The sequence below is a fragment of the Monodelphis domestica genome, chromosome 3, assembly GCF_027887165.1.
Source record: "Monodelphis domestica isolate mMonDom1 chromosome 3, mMonDom1.pri, whole genome shotgun sequence".
NCBI classification, from domain to species: Eukaryota; Metazoa; Chordata; class Mammalia; order Didelphimorphia; family Didelphidae; genus Monodelphis; species Monodelphis domestica.
In genome coordinates, this window is record NC_077229.1 from 524,153,672 (window position 1) to 524,171,222 (window position 17,551).

Below are 17,551 nucleotides of genomic sequence, written 5' to 3' on the forward strand. Positions count from 1 at the left end.
GAAATCGCATATGAATTCATAAAATATAGTTGAAATGAAATAATACCTAAAGAGTAACGCTTTAATGTTCTAACACATCTCAAGACCATCTCTGAATGGCCTCGCACTTCTCTGATCAGTGATTAGTACATTTAGGAAGTATTCAAACCAGGTATGTCTATAGCTAAGTGGTCTGAGTTCCAAACTCTTTGAATCCATGATGGCAAACTATGGCATGTGTCCGCTGTAAAGATTAAAATTTAGGGGAGACGGAGGCAGGTAGAAACTAGTTTCTCTCTGCAAGGAGTATTATATTTATTAGAGGTTTATTAATTAAGGATTAAAGAAAATACAAAATAAGAAAAAACACGTGCCTAGACCAGAGACCCAGGCCAGATAACCTCACATCTGGGAAGAGAGGTGCCTGCTCCAAAATGGAAGTGCAAAGAGTGCTCAAAAGCCTTTGTAGTCAGCTTAAATACCTTCTCGATCTCGCACACCTCAGAATTCCTTGGGATTACAAAGCATTTTGGGGAAGTGGAGCAAAGGCTTGTGGGGATTGAAGTCCTGGATTCCAGTCCATTTTTACATTCCCCTGTTTGATCCTCTGGGAAGAAGTCCTTCCCCAAAGGATCATAAAAACATAATCAGTTTAAAGATTACAATAATTTGAGGATAAGAGAAAAAAAAAATAAAACCAATAATTGCTGAACGCATTGACAAAAAGCCAGTTAGGGGGCAGGCAGTCCCTTTGGCATGAAAGTATACATACAAATAAATGTTCAATCAACCACAACCAAAGTTCATTTTTCTGAACCTGGCTGGTCTGGAGGCTTCTTCATGGTGGCTTCTCCAACAGTTCAGTTCTGGATTCAGAGATCTGAATCTTCTTTACCTAAAATTCTTCTCAAAAGGAATTTAAACTTCGCAATTTAAATAATGATATTCTTACATTTCCCCCTTAAGTGGGTAGTTGACAAATACAGGATCACTTAGGGATGCACGGCTGAGGTATGAGGTATATGAACCAATTGGCAAGAGATATTAAAAGACATCAGAAAAATCCAAATAGAAAAAGAAAATTTCTGGATGAAAATATAGACTATCAAAGTCTTATGTGTAAAAATTCCAAGTAGAAGAAAATTAAATCTATAACAGGTCCTTCTATCAGGACCCAATTAAATAATCGAAGCAATGATGCATTTACCCAGTCAGTAGCCAGGACTACAGAAAGGTGCCACACTATGAGAGGCAGAAAAGGGGACCAGAGTATATAAGCCAAGGTTTGGGGATACTCGTCTGTGAGTATCTTCAGAGTGAGTGTGGACACAAGGAAAGTCTTTGTCTAGCAATGATAAACACAGTAACCTCGAGTCTTCAAACTAGGTTCAAGACCTTTGGATTGGCCTAGAAGTGCATCAATCCATCCTGGATCAGCTTTTCTTTGGCTCTGTGAAACGGCTCTTGTGTGTATATCTTGTCCTGGAATCAGACAAAATCATTAGGCAAAGTCCTATAATTTATTTAAATAATTAGTGGCATCATTTTTATAGTCACAAGCCTTTTTGGGCATGCATTAGCAAATGTATCTTAAACTTATAGTACTGAAAAATAAAAAGGTTAAAGAAAATCTTAATACTGGTGACATGTGCTTCAAATATAAAAAAGAGAGGAAAAATAATAAAAAACACAAATAGTATATCGCATATGCAAGAAAAATATAATTATAAAAGTCTTTAAAAATTCAAAAATGTAGCTTATAATTATTGACACTCTGTGTCAGCTAAGAAGATATAGAATACAAGGCTTTCTCACCAAAAATGAGATCCATTCCCTCTTCATATCTGGCCATGATCCACTGTGAGTAGAAGGCAAATGAATTGAACAAGGTATAAATATGTAGGTTTCAATATCCCCAAAATTCTCAATAGCCCAATTAATTACAATAGCAAACAAACACACTTTCATATTTCACATAAGTTGCTGTATGGCATTTTTTTAAAAGCCTATGAATTGATGGATATTTGTCAAGTTTTTACAAACGTAGCCATCTTTCAACCTTGGTAATAAACATATTTTTTTAAACAAAGTAAAACTCATCTTGGGTTAAGAACATAATCAAGAAATCTATATATCATTCTGGTGCAAGTAAAGTAGTGAGCTGAAGAGTATAAATAAAGGGGTGCTCCTTTTTTTGGAGGCTTTTTAGGGATACAAATGCCCTGAGATTAATTGCCCAACTTCCTTTCACATGTGGGAAGGTTGGGGTTGATAAAATGTATTTCACTTCATCTACTAGAATGGGCCTTACCTCATGGTAGGGCAGGCAAAATAACCAGAGATGGTTAAAAAAAATTACAAAAATCATATTTAAAAACCCTTAAAATCATTTGAGATATTTAGCATATTAGATTTTCCAAAGGTTGTTCTGCAATTATAACCAGTCCTGAAGTCCATCCATCCTCTATGTGAGAATTTACAAAGTCAAAATAGAAAGGCTGTTTTTTTTTCATATGGGCTTAATTACAATAATATTTGTTCAATAGTTATAGGGGAAAAACAACAGAATTTCAAAACTCAGTACATTCAAAATAAATTCAATCAACCTTTAGTGTAACAGAATAATATTCAATCCAGTAATATATGAATTTAACATCACACAGTTAAACCTTAAACAAAAAATGCAATAGAATACAGAAATTTTTATAAACCATTGGAGTCTGAAATGCCTTAGAATATAGCCTTTAGTCTCTTCAAAGTTCCTTGGGTGGGTTTTTTTTTTTAAATTATTAATTATCCATTTAAATGCCTATTGTCTGAAGGCAGAGTGGTAAGGGCTAAGCAATGGGGTCTGAGTGATCTGCTCGGGGCCCCACCACTGGGGAGTATCTGAGGCCAGATTTTAATCCAGGACCGCATGTCTTTATGTCTGGCTCTCATTCCCTTGATCCACCCATTTGCCCCTCCAAAGTTGAATCTTTGGGCTGAGTCTGCTCCCTGACAGGCAGGTGAAGTCAATGAAATTACCAGAACAGTCAAAAGGTATCCTTTTAAACAGCCCATTGCTATTAAGTTTCTGTTTGAAAAGTCTGTTTCTTCTCTCTCCCCTGCTATGAATCCCCTGTGGTCAATACCCCCATCCACTCGGAGGCTTAGCCTAAGGGAAAATTGCCCGTTCTCCTTTCCCTCTCTTCTCTCCCCTCCACCCACGTGGCCAATACTGTTACCAGCTGGTCACAATGAGTCCTGAGTGATTTGCTCCAAGGATCTGGGTGATGAGCCGGCTGGGGTCACGCTCATGGGTCTGGGGCTGGAGTGATGAGCCGTCTGGGTCGGAGGCCATGATGGGTGAGAGACAGACCGCCGGGGTGGGTAGGGCTGGGAGCAGAAGCAGGAGCCATAGAGGGCCGCAGGCAGGAGCTGATCAAGATGGTTTTCTAAAGAGCATCTTGGAGAAACGTGGCTTTAAAAAAAATCATTATCTAGGCTAAAAAATTTGAGAAGTTCTCATCCAATCTAGTGGTCACCAACTGTAAAGACTAAAATTTAGGGGAGACTGAGGCATCTAAAATTAATTTCTCTCTGCAAGGAGTGTTATATTTTTAGAGGTTTATTAAAGGTTAAAGATTAAAGAAAATACAGAATAAGAAAAAAACACATGCCTAGGCCAGAGGCTCCTGGCCCTACCCACCCCAGCAGTCTGTCTCTCATCCATCTGGCCTCTGACCCAGACTCTTGCTGTTTCAGGCACTTCTTGTGGAAGTTCAGGCTCAGTATAATTGTCTACTTATGTAAAATAATGTCTAGTGGTTGAGCAGAAGACAAATCATGGAGAGATTTGTAGCCTTCTAGCATGAAATTAGGCTGTTTCTGAATGAAAATGGGCAGGAATATTCAAAGCTCAATCATATGGTCTGCCTCACCACCTTCATGTTGTTTTGGGTTTGTTTATTTGTTTCTGTAGTCTTTGGATTTCATTTCAATGGACAAACAAACAAGGTGTAGGGAGAACACAAGAAAGGAAGTTTTGCAATATCAAAACTTTTGAGGCAAAATAGGTTTTTGAAAGAAAAATTGAAAAATTGAAAGAAAAATTCTAAAACTTCATTTAGAAAATTCTACATTTGCAGACAATCCTACATGGTATCAGGAAATCTACAAGGAATTTTCTAGCATTGTAGCAGCTGCAAAGGTGAATTTTAATAACAGATTTATACAATTCCATAAAGTGGAGACAACCCAGTGTTTTCTTACTTCTCCCAAGAAAGCTAAATTTGAAAAACTTGATCTTTCCTGTGTATAAGTGGACACCTTGAACACCAAGACTACATTCCCCAAAATTCCTTTAGTATCTCCCAGAATCCCTTTCCAGGTGTCCTCATGTTTGCCTTGTTACCTTATTGTTTATGAGTTTCTATGACTCCTCCCTCTCGCTCTCTTCTCTTGTGAACCCTTTAGTTAGCGCCCTTTTTACTGTAGCTTTTATTTTAGTTATTTTCATCAATCCTATTAAATATAGTATTTGGAATTATTATATATTAATGTTAATTCTCACAATTTGGCTTACCACAAAGGGACAGAATTCTCAAAAAAAAATTTTTTTTAGGCTTTAAGAAAAGAATAGACAATAGAGAAATTTTGTAAGCTGTGATTTCTCTCCTGCTGCTTCTCATGCCCATCTGCCTGTCCCGGGGAGCCACTGCTGCTACTTAGTACTAGCAATCCCTGCCCAGCCTGCAGCCTCCACCTACCTATGACCAGACCCCACTGCTGAGAGCCTGTGCTGTGTCTTTTCAACACACAACCTGAGAGTTCCCTTCTCCCCACTACCCCCAACATGGGTTTCCAGCCTGTCCCAACCATTTTTTTCAGTAGGGGATCACGGTGTGGAACAGAAAAAAAAACATGCTATTCAGCCCCGAGCCCCTTCTAGTTTTCAGGCAGATTTTTTTTTGGTAAAGCTGACTCTGGGCTGCTATTGAGAGTTTTTCACAGGTAGCCCAAATCAGTGGATCTGAAGCTACATTTTGGGGAATTCCCCTCTGATTTTTGTCATTTTCCTCCTGACCCCAAAACACCAAGAGCAATAGCCCCTCATGTGCAAATTTTCCTCAAAGTCTTGCCCTTAGGGAAGAGGTGGAAGAGAAATACTTTTCCAAGCCTCATAGCTAATCCCTTTACCTTCCAGTCAGAGTGTTGTTGTTGTTGTTGTTTCCCTATAAATAAAATCCATTCAGTTTTTTTTTTTTGAGAAAAAATGCTGTTATTAAGAATGCTTGAAACTCTGAAAAAACAGTTTGTTCAGTACAGTCATGGGGGAAAGGTACAATTCAAAATAATGTAACAGAATATACCTAATAGTCAAAACACAGTAATTTAAAATGATTCAGTGTAACAGAAAGATATTGATTAGATTAATATATGACCTTAAAGCAATCAACAAAATATAGTAAGCAGATTGGATCTGCTTAATTCTTTTACTGGCAGTTTTTCTTTTTATTGCATATTTCCCACTTTATTTACTTCTCCTTAAAAATATGCAGTAGCAAGCCATTCTGCTTGAATTCCAGACCAAACTGGAATATTCTGACAAAGTTTTGAAAACTTTAAATACTCTCCACAAGCAGAATGGAGATTGTGCCCAGTGTGTGTATGAGGAACTCCATAGGGGTGAAAATAAAAATGCAGATGAATGATAAATACTGGGAAGGGGACGAAACCTTAATAAGGTCTGGAGGTCTATTTAAAACCTTTTTAGAATCCATTGTCTTATTACTTGCTAACTATTTTCAGCTTGTTCCCCTCCAAGAAGTGAACAAGTCTATTGGAACTGGAAAAAAGGGATTTTTTAATTCACTGCCTGTACCTTGTTAATGCTTACTATATTTTGTTGATTGCTTTAAGGTCATATATTAATCTAATCAATATCTTTCTGTTACACTGAATCATTTTAAATTACTGTGTTTTGACTATTAGGTATATTCTGTTACATTATGTTGATTTGTACCTTTCCCCTAGGACTGTACTGAACAAAATATCATTGTAAAAGTCCATGATCTTCTTGCACAAACTCTCTTCAGTGGCAGAAAACCAGAACTCTCCTATACATGCTGGATTTGTTACCTAATCCACCAAGGTCACATATTGCTTATACAGCCTTTTGTTCCATTTTGCCTTTATTAATTGTCACCTAGATAATGGTTGGATTCCATCAAAACAGGTTACAATTGTACACAATCTATGGAGAATTTAATTAACTAAATATCACAATTGATTTTGAGGTGTCTTTAAAAATAATGATTAGCTGAATTATATATAAAAAAAAACTTTTTATAGAAAGCAGGAAGCCCAAATAGCTTCTGCAGTACAGAGAGGTGTGTTTTCTTTTTTTTTTCCCTCCTTAGGCTCCTCTGCCACATTTTGGAATAATGGCAGTAATAGATTTCGTTAAAAATATATTTGCCAAGGTTAAAAGAATTGTCACATCTGTAGAACTTGTGACAAGTATCCATCAATTTATAGGTCTTTTTAAAATGTCACACAAGTGGCTATATAGAAACTCATGTGAATACTCTATGATAGTGGTTTTATTTGCTATTGTCATCAACTGGGTTATTGGGAATTTTGGTACCTTCTTTAAATGTGCATTATCTACTATACTACTGTTTTATGAAGCTGTTACTTTGTGAAAATCATTTGCACTCACACAGTGGTTCATGGACAAGTTAAAAAGGAACTGGATCTCATTTTTGGGTGAGAAACAATTGTATTCTATCTTTTGTTGGCTGACAGTGTGTCACTGATTGTAAGCTTTATTTTTTTTTTAATTTTTAAATTTTTTTAAATTTTTCTTTCTGATATGTGCAATATAGTATTTGACCTTATTTTCTCTCCTTTTTTTGAACTCAAAGCACATTAAAAGTATTATTAGGGTTTTTTTTAATTTTGCACTAGGTTAAGTTTAAAAATATCCATTAATCCTCATGTCAGTGCATACCCCAAAAGCTTTAAACTATAGAAATAATGCCATTAATTTTTTAAAAAGAATTATACTTATTTAATGATTCTGTCTGATTACAGGAGAAGAAAATACAAAAAGAAGCACTGCAAAGTGTCAAAGAAGCACAAAGCTAACATTCATAGTGTCAATCAGCACAAGGTCAAAGAGACCAACCAATTCCAGTGCAGTTGATTAATTTGAGCCAATACAAGAGGACTTGAACTTGTTTAGGGTTCAAGGTTGTGGCTGTTTTGACTTATGTCAAAGGCAGGACTTCCCTGAGCCCTAACAAGCACCTCACTTTGGCTGCCTTCCTGGATCCCATAACTTAGTCCCTTTTATATCTTTCATGGTGTGGCAAATTTTCTGCACCCCTGGCAACTGATTGGGTAAGTGCATAATTACATAAATCATTTTAATTGGGTCCTGATTCAAGGACACATTATAGTTTTATTTTTCCTTTATTTGGATTTTTTTAGACATAAGACTTTGATATTTTATATTTCATCCACAAGTTACTTTTTCTCTTTTATTTGGATTGTTTGATATTTTTTATTTTTTTGCCAATTGATTCATATGCTACATAACTCAGCCATGAATCCCTGAGTGATCCCTGTGTTTGTTATTATTTTCCTCACCAGGGAGGACTGTGTAATTGTTGTGAATTTTGATTTGAATTTGAGCCTAATTTAGAACAAGAGAATACCTCCCAGAATCCAGAAAATGAACTATTTCAAGAAGGCACCATGAAAATGCCTGCAGAGACCACATGCTGCACCAAAAGATCCAGAGTGAACTTGAAATAAGATGAATTTGAACTATAGGGGGTTGAATGTATTTGTTTTGTATGTATACTCTTATGCCAAAGAGGATTGCCCCCAAATTGACTTTTTGTCAATCTATCAATCATTGGTTTTGTTCTCTTTTCCTTTTTTTCCCACAAATTATTGCAATTTATAAGTTGGTTATGTTTAAAATGATCCCTTTTGGTCTCCCAAAATGATCATGGGGGGAATTAATAAGTGGAAATCATGAACCTCAGGACTAGGTTCCTCCAAATTCACTTAGTATCTCCCAGCATCCCTTTCCCTACACCCTTACATTTGCATTGTTATGTTATTGTTTATAAATTTCTGTGACTTCTCCCTCTTCCTTTCTTCTCTTGTGATCACAGCTTAGTTAGCTTTCTTTTAACTCTAGCTTTTACTTAGTTATTTTAATAAATCTTATTAAATATAATATTTGGAGTTATTGTATATTAATTTTAATCCTCATATCTACTTACACTGGTTAGATTTAGGAAATCTGGAAATGGAGCTATTGGAATTTTAAGAAAGTTCTATCCAGAAAAATAAGCTCTATGACTTTCATGAAACTCTTTGAGAAGATAGAAGGAATGACAAAGGATAGCAAATTAGTTCTGCAAATGAAATTCTTAAAGTGTAGAATTGTTTGCCAAATAATTTTAAATCAATGAAAGCACTTGTGATTGCTTTCCTTACTTTGTTTGGATCTTCTTGTTTGTGAAGAGCTGTTTTCATCTTTGAATTATATCAAATCTGATACCAGAAACAAATGATGACCTGAGTGCTGCATATATTGCTCTCAAACTTAAAAAGTATGAGTCATGGTTAGAAAAATTATCAGCATGCATTCAACAGCAAAAATCACATTAATTTTTCAAATTCAAGCCAAATGCAAACTCTCAATAAAAAGTTGTTTGTATCATTGAAAGTTCTGTTATTGTGTTTTCTTTTAAAACACAAGATGTTCATGTATGTTTTTTTATCTAAATTAAAACCATAGCATTCAGGTAAAATGGCCATATTGGCACTTTGTAATAAATATGGGTTTGGGGTTGCAGTTTGGGCACTTGATCTCTAAAATGTTCACCATCACTGCTCTAGATTATGGTTCTACCTTGTCTCACCTCTGGTGAGAAGGTTGCGCTGAATACTTTTCAGGGATGTTCATTCACCTTTCATAGCCACCTTATACCAAACTCAATTGTATCTCTAAGCAGCCAGTCATGTTGATTTTTGTTTTGCCAATGGACTTTGATGACTCTGCAAAAGAGTGAGAGTGAAAACTTTGTGTGACTTTGCTTCATTATCATTGGTAATGTCATTGGTCCTCTTCCAAAAGAATGATAAACAACACCAACTCCCTCCTAGCATCTCATTTTTAGTTCATCTGTCTGTGGTGTCTTCTTCCATTAGAGTGTAAACTCTTTGAAGGTAGTTATAGTTTTTTCTTTATCATTTTATTTGCATTCCAGTGCTAAGCAAAATCCCTTCCACATATTAATTGCTCAATAAATATTTTATCCAATTCATCCTAAAAGAAAGATAAACACAAAAGAAAACATATAGCTGAATAGCCTGTTGACATTAAGTTTAAAAGACTTGCAGATTCTTGTCGGAATTAACATTAAATGCATGCATTTATTAAGCAATACATCTTATTTTTATTATGGCTTCTATACTAAGTCACAGAAAAATTAGAAGGATAAAGGACAGAATAATTAAAAGATTCTTTATAGATCATAAATGTCTTATAAATATAAGAAAGGGAAAATAGGAACAATGTGGAGATATAAATTACAACTTGTTAACAGTTTGGCCAAGAAAAAATCAAAGAAATAATTTATATCTGTGAAAGAGATGAATAAAAAAGAAACAATATAGCAAAACTTTGCAGATACTAAAGTTCTCCTTAGAAATATTTTCTCTGTGCATCTTCTTTCACAGTATGATAAATGTGGGATTATATGTTACATAATAACATATGTACAATCTATATCATAGTAATTGCCCTCTTGGGAAAGAGAGAAACATAGGAGAGAGTAAGAGAACATGGATTAAAAAATGTCAGAAAAAATTACTGAAAACAATTATTGTTATCTGGAAAAAATATTTTTAAAAGAAAAATTCTTCTTCTGGAAAATATATTAATGAATAGAAAAAGGGAGATTTGGTAAATTAAATATATAATTTTAAATATAAAATCAACACAAAATTAAGAAATATAAATAACCGACTAATAAAAAAAAGTGTGTGTCATTCTAACTCAGACTCAGGTTAATATTGTTATATAATAAAATATACTTTTTAAAAATAAGAATATTGTTAACCTCTTATTCTCAAAAATCAAGAAGTTTTACCAGTGTTCATGAAAAAAAATTTAACTAAATACATTTAATATAATAAATAATATTAAATATATGCAATCTATTATATATTACAAATTTAAATGTATGATATAAATATAGAACTAAATAATTAACTATTATATATAAAATATTTTTCAGTTACTTAAATTTAGATCTAAAAGATTGCTAAATTAACTCAAAAAGTAATTAGAAGGAAAGTTTTTTTTCACATCAGTGATAAAATATTTACTATCAGCATAATCAATCATATTAAAATGACCACAAACATGATTCGATCCATATACATTATATAAGAGTTTAAAAATTCAGTCACAATCTTTTATTGGTTAAAAAAGGAAAAAAAAATAGGTGAATGGAATCAGTTAGTTCAGGAGCCAAAAAAACAAAATTGGTTAAATAAGCCAGAGTTCATTAAATGCCCATAAAACAAACTACCTAGAAAAAGATTCTCTATTTTATAAGAACTATAGGGAAAACTCCAAAGAAGTTTGGTTAAAGAAATAAACAATTTTTGTTTATATTAGCAACTTAAAGTATATATTAAAGTAAATTCTGAATAGATTCACAACCTAAATGTAAAATGTTACTTTTTTAATAGGCAGAGAATTTGAAAAATGTTTCTGTAGCTTTTCCTAAAGACACAGGTAGATCTAATAACAAGAGATGAAGCACTTTTATTTATAGCAATTGAAAGAATTTTTTGCAAGAATAAAATCTATGTAGTTCAGATAAAAAGTTGAAATGTCAAAAATGTATAAATTATTATTCAATTTCTAAATATTATAGGTACAAGAGTCATATCTATTGAGGTGAGGTATATAATCTGTTTTAAGAATTACAACCTATTATGAATCATATGAAAGCCTTTTTTTTCCCCAAATCCCAAATAATAAAAGAAATACAGTTTAAATAACAGTGAAGTTCCATGTCAGCTCCCTTAATTTGGCAAAATATATAAATAGCAAATGTTGGAGAGATTGTGGGAAAACAGAAGGAGTAATATAATGTTTTTAGTACTGAATTAGTCTAACTATTCTGGAAAACAGTTTGGGATAATGTGTGTGTGTGTTCTTAGTATCTGTATCATTTTGAACCCATGATTACAGTTCTGGCCATATATCCCTATAGGAGATTTAAAAATTTTTTTCTTATATGTTAAAAAAATTCATTGTAATACATTTATAATACCAAAGAACTTAAAACAAAGTAGATGGAAATTAATTAGGGAATGGTTAAATGAATTTAGAAGTCCAATGCAATATGATATGTGAAATGACAAATATGAGCAATTCAGAGAAATCTCAGAAGACTGATACATAGCGAAATAAGTGGGATAAAGAAAATATTACAAAATAATTGCAATATAAAAATAAAATGGAAGCACATTTACACCGATTTCTGTCTTGACTCTAGATGAGACATGGTTTATAAACAAGCGTTCTTTTTATTTGCTGAAATGTTTTGCAACCACTACATACATGTTGAATTTAGTACATGCTGTCAATTGCAGTCTTTGTGTTGGTTTGTTTTGCTCAATTTTCCTCCTTTATTACAAGTAAACCTATTAGAATTAGGTGCAAGGTTAGGATAGTATATGTGGAATCAACTATAAGAATCTAAACAAAAAAAAAAAACCTTTAAAAACATCATTAGACTATAATTTATATCCTGAATGTCATTCTAATGGAAAGATATTCCGTTAAGGAAGCATTTATTTACAAAGTGCTTTTAATGCTTGCTTTGGATGGTGTCCTTCAGAACAGTTTGATTAACTGGAAACCTGAGGCACTCTGGTCTTTTTTTCCCCTATTGAAATTAAAGTACATGAATCAGATGTCATTATGGGTAACTTTACAACTAAATTACCTTTATAGCATAAAATTGAACTCAAAAAGAAGTGAAGAACAGGGGCAACTAGTTACCATTTATTAGCTAGTTGTGGATATAGAGCTCATAATAGATGATAAGTAAAAAAGTTTTCAACTCTTACATATTACCATGATTAAATCAATTAAAACAAAAGAGAAATCATTTTACCTGAATAAAACACTGAATTTAAGAGATACTGGATGATATTTAGAGTATTTTAATACTGTTTTCATTTTTATGAACTTAATAAAAATTTTTCATGCAATTTTGAATAAAGCCTGCTTATTGAATGATGAATCTCCAATACATACAGCTTAAATATAAAAAAATCAAAGATTTGTTGTTTAACATTTTAGTTCCAATATTCCCGTGCTTGCCTGTATTTCCTTCTGAATCACTTCTTGAACTATGAATTTTTGATTCATTGACTCATTTCTTTCCTTTTTTATGTTAACATTATCACTATCCCTTTCCTCTCTCCTCTGTCCACAACAAAACAATAAATCTCCATAACCACTAAATATAATAAGGTGAAACTAAATCACTAACTGACTGTGTCTGAAAATGTGTTTCTCATTCTGCCCTTCTATTTAATCATTTCTCTTTTGTCCTATGGTGTCATGATTAGTCATTGCATGGATTAGAGTTATTTTTTAAAAATTATTTAATTAATTTATAATATTTTTTCATGGTTACGTGATTCATATTCTTTCCCTCCCTCCTATCTTCCTCCTCCCATAGCCAATGAGCAATTCAACTTTATTTTACATGTATCATTGATCAAGATTTATTTCCATATTATTAATTGCAGTAGAATGATCATGTGGAGTCTATATCCCTACTCATACACCCATCAAACCTTCTGATCAAGCAGTTGTTTTCCTTCTATATTTCTACTCTCACAGTTCTTTCTCTGGATGTGGATAGCCTTCTTTCTCATAAGTCCCTCAGAGTTGTCCTGTAGCATTCATTGCTGCCATTAGAGATGTCCATTACATTTGATTGTACCACAGTGTCTTTGTGCACAATATTCTCCTGGTTCTTCTCCTCTCACTCTGCATCAATTCCTGGAGGTCATTCCAGTTCACATGGAATTCCTCCAGTTCATTATTCCGTTCAGTACAATAGTGTTTTAATGGATTAGAATTCTTGACTTTCATATTCTTTTTCATTTATATTATTTTAGCTATTGCATGCACTGTATGTTGTATTCTTCCATTATTTTGCAAGCACATTGAAGGCAGAGATGGTTTTAATTAATTTTTTAAAATTTGTATTCCCAGAGGTTAGCACATTGTCTGGCGCATAATAAGACCTTTACAAAAAATGTTTAATGAATAGTATGCAGCCTCTGTGATTTTAGAATCCATCTAATTAGTGAGTTTGCCCAGGTTGCAGGAATTGACATTGGCCTGAGTTTGGAAAAAAAGAATGAATTATAGCCAAATAAATAATGAAAATAGTCAAAGTCCTGGATATATAGACATAGGATTGAAATTAATGTCTGCCCCAGAAGAATTCACTAAGAATATTGTACATAATACCACTATCCCCTCTTTCCCTATTTTCAATTCTTACTCTAAGCACAGGAATAAAATCAACACTACTATCGTTTCCAGAAAGGAATGGCAATCTTTTTTTACTAAACTTTCCTTCATCATCCCATAGACTCTCCAAAACAAAATTTCCTTCCCTAGGAACCACTCTACTATATACATGATCTTCAGTTATCTCAATATAAGCTATATAAAGATAATAAGTATTGCATTTAAAAAATCTATATCCATAATGCCAAGTACAGGACTTGGCAAATAATAGACATTTCAATGTTTATTCATTTATTAATGATTCATTCACCTTCTCCCCTCAAGGAAATCATTCCCTGCCATTAACTTGGAGTAGTAATAAGATTCTTTTCACAAATGTAGTGTTTTTCTTTCCTTTTCCATTATTCAATATAGTCTGGAAACTTTTCTTTTCCTTTTACATATACATAGCTCTATGACACAAAACTAAGCATTTTCCTTTTAATTTTGAGGGGGAACATCTTATTTCAATCAGCTCACATCTTCCTTTTCATTACCTTCCCTCCCTTGGGGATACACAAAGAATAAAATCCATTCCAAATATGCAGAGGCAATCAAAATAATTTCCTGCACTAATAATAAATCATATTTCCCTAACACTCAAAAAAACCTCATTCTATATCAAATCCTCTCCTCTCTTCAAGATGTGAGTAATTATATTTCTAAATCATGGTTGGTCATCATGCTGATAAGAGTTCAGTGTAATCATATCCCATAATATTAATATACCATATCATCTATATCCATTGATCAAATTTTGTGCCCCCTCCTATTCCTATTATTTGCCATTGCAAAAAAAAGTATCAGTCTATATTTTCCTTTAGAGTTTGTTATGCTTATGTAATGGAGGGAGAGAAATGGAATAATCCACCACTGAATTCAGGACCAGAGTGTGGTAGAGATGGAATGGAGCCAAAAGGTAGAGAGAGGGGATAGATTGGTTTCCCTCTCTTATTCCCTGGTAAAAGCCACTCTGGTTGCCTTCAGAATCACAGGTTACTGTTCCCTCAGAGACTTGGTTGAAATAAAGTACAGGAGAGACAGTTTCTCCCTCTTTGAGAAGTGTAACTTTTCTCCCCCCAAAACTCCAAGTCTCCTTCTTGGATACTATGAAGCAGGCACTTGATCTGGTAAACAGGTATTTATTCTAAAGAAACACATGAAAGGTAGGGCAAGTGAGTTTGTGGGATAAGGTAATGGGAAGGTGGGAAAAATAGGAAGTCCCTAAATATAACAATTGTACCCCCTCTCCCCAAATTCTGCAGGGTCAGGCTTTGCCTGCCTACCCTCTGGGGTCAATTGTGAGAACTGTCCTGACTCCTAGCTGTCCTAGCTCTGATATTAAGGACTATTTAGAGTCTAAATTTCAGAGGGATAAAGAGGAAATCTTCCTGTGGTGGATTGCTTTCTGGCAAAGTCCTATCCACCCTTGTTTGTCTTCCACTGGATGCTGGGGTCTGGCTTCACAGGAGGATGCTCCAGGCTCAGAGGTTTGCTCAGATCAACCTCTCTGGTGGGCTTCCCAAAGAGAAGTGAGTTCAACTGTTTGGATCTTCTCAGTTCCTCTTTTCCTTCTCCAGAATTCTCTCTCCTTCCTGCCCTTCACCCACTGGAGTTGGTCTTCCAGCATGAAGAGTCTGCTTTCCTCTCTTACACTTAGAAATTTTTTCTTTCTTAATTGAAATCTCCCTATTCTTTATTCTCCCTTCTTCCTCTTTCTTCATATTTCTTTGTTGAGAAAAATGTATTTCTGTACACAACTTTGCGTGTGTTTGTATCCTTTCCTCTTATGAAAAATTCAAATTCAAGTACAATTCAAATATAAGTTCTCCCCAACTCCTTCTCTGTGTTTGTAGAGAGATTTCTATTTGTGCAACTTAATCATGTGAGATAATTTTCCCATCTTCCTTTTCCTTCCTCCTTTTCTCAAGTGTATTCCTCTTTTTCCCCTATCTTATTTTCTTAATATTATCAAAACTTATCAGAATCATTCCCATACATTGTTAATTAGATTCTCTATATGAACCATGATAATAATAAACTTAAGAAAGATCTGGGGAGACCACAAAGTGGTCCTTGGTGAGATATGACTGCCCACTCTATCCCCCTGAAAGACCTCTTTCATCAGTGCCCCTTACTTATGAATTGACATGATTATTATCCCCCCTAATCTCAAAAGAAATAATGAAAGAGCAGAACACATGTACCCTCATTCTCTAAAACATCACGAAAAGATCAGACCCTCAAACCCAATCCAAAAGGAATATCATGGGTTAACTTTTACTTAGGTACATAATCCCCAGCAAAACCACAGCTACAGGCCAAGTCCAGAACTTCCCCACTCACAGAAGCCTATTCTCATGAAGTCAGCACACAAATCAATCATAGAGTCCCATACAATACGTACGGGTACAGTACAGGTACACTAAGTTTCAATATGCCTCAGTGACTCAATTACACAAATCAGTAACTCAAACTCCCTAGTAAGCCACCTGTGACGAAATTATTTATCTTGTATTCTGTCTGTAATCACACTACAAAAATATAGAATGTTAATCAAGTCATTTGTTAAAAGTTAATGTATCATTTTCCAATTATCTCTCTTTGAACATGTGTGTGAGGTAATGTAATCTGCATGCCAAGAAAATGGGTATAAAAAAAAAATCCCAGGCCTGGGAATGGGGAGCAGCTGACAAGATGCAAAGCAGTCCCATGGCCAAAATGATTAAGATGTCTTCCATTTGTTATTTATTTTGACTGATCATTCACCACCTGTCGGGAACCCTGGAGTTGCCAGTGAGGCTGGACCCTGACCGCAGCACTACTCTGTTTCTTTTTCAGTATTAGATTATTTTTATGTTTGCCACTTTATAATTCAGTTTGAGTTCTGGTATAGCTAAGCCACCATCCTTCATATTCCTGGCCTTCAATTCCTCCAGGTTAATTTTATTATTTTTTTCTAATTCTATGAGTTTGATTGATATAGAACTAAATAGGTAAACTGATTTAGGTAGAATTGTCATTTTATTATACTGCCTCAGCCTATTCATGGGCAATTAATGTTTTTCCAGTTGTTTAAATCTGACTTCATTTGTTTAAAAAAATTTTTTTTTATAGTTCCTTGTTTTTTCTTGGCAGGTGTACTATTTTAAATAGGATTTCTCTTTCTATCTTTTGCTGTTGAACTTTATTGATAGTATAAAGAAAAGCCAATGGTTTATGTGGACTTATTTGCTAAGAATGTTGTTTCATTAATATTTTTTGGTTGAATATCTAAAATATACCATCACATCATATGAAGAGTGGGTGCAATATTTTCTTCTTCTCTATTCAAATTCCTTCTATTACCTTTCTTATTTCAATAGCTAACATTTCAAGTGCAATATTGGAACCTTTTTTTTTCATTTATTCCCATTGCATATAATATTTGCTAATCATTTATATAGATGTTATTTAACATTTTGAGGAATGGTCCATTTATTTTAGTGATCGTTAGTGTTTTTAATAGGTATGGTTGTTGAATTTTGTCAAAAAAAATTTAGCATCTATTAAAGTAATCATATAGTTTCTGTTGATTTTGTCATTATGAGGTAAATTGGAGATTGGTCTATAGTTTTCTCTCTCTGTTTTTTTCTCTTCCTGGTTTAGATATCACCAATATATCTATATTGTTATAAGAAGTTTTCTTCTTTTCACTTTGTCTCATTAAGGGCAGACTTTCTGTTAGAGGGAGTTACTTAATCTCACTCTGTCTCTTTAAGAGGAAGTAACAAACAGCTCTGGCACTGTCTCTACAAGAGACCATATAAAAAAGAGTCTATAAAAAAGAATCTGTTAAAAGGGGGCTCCATTTTTTCTTGCTTTTGAGGGAGGAGGAGTTCTGAGGGTTTTGTATCAGTCTCTCTCTGACAAAAGATCTGATAGTTGATGTCTGAGAGTATGGTT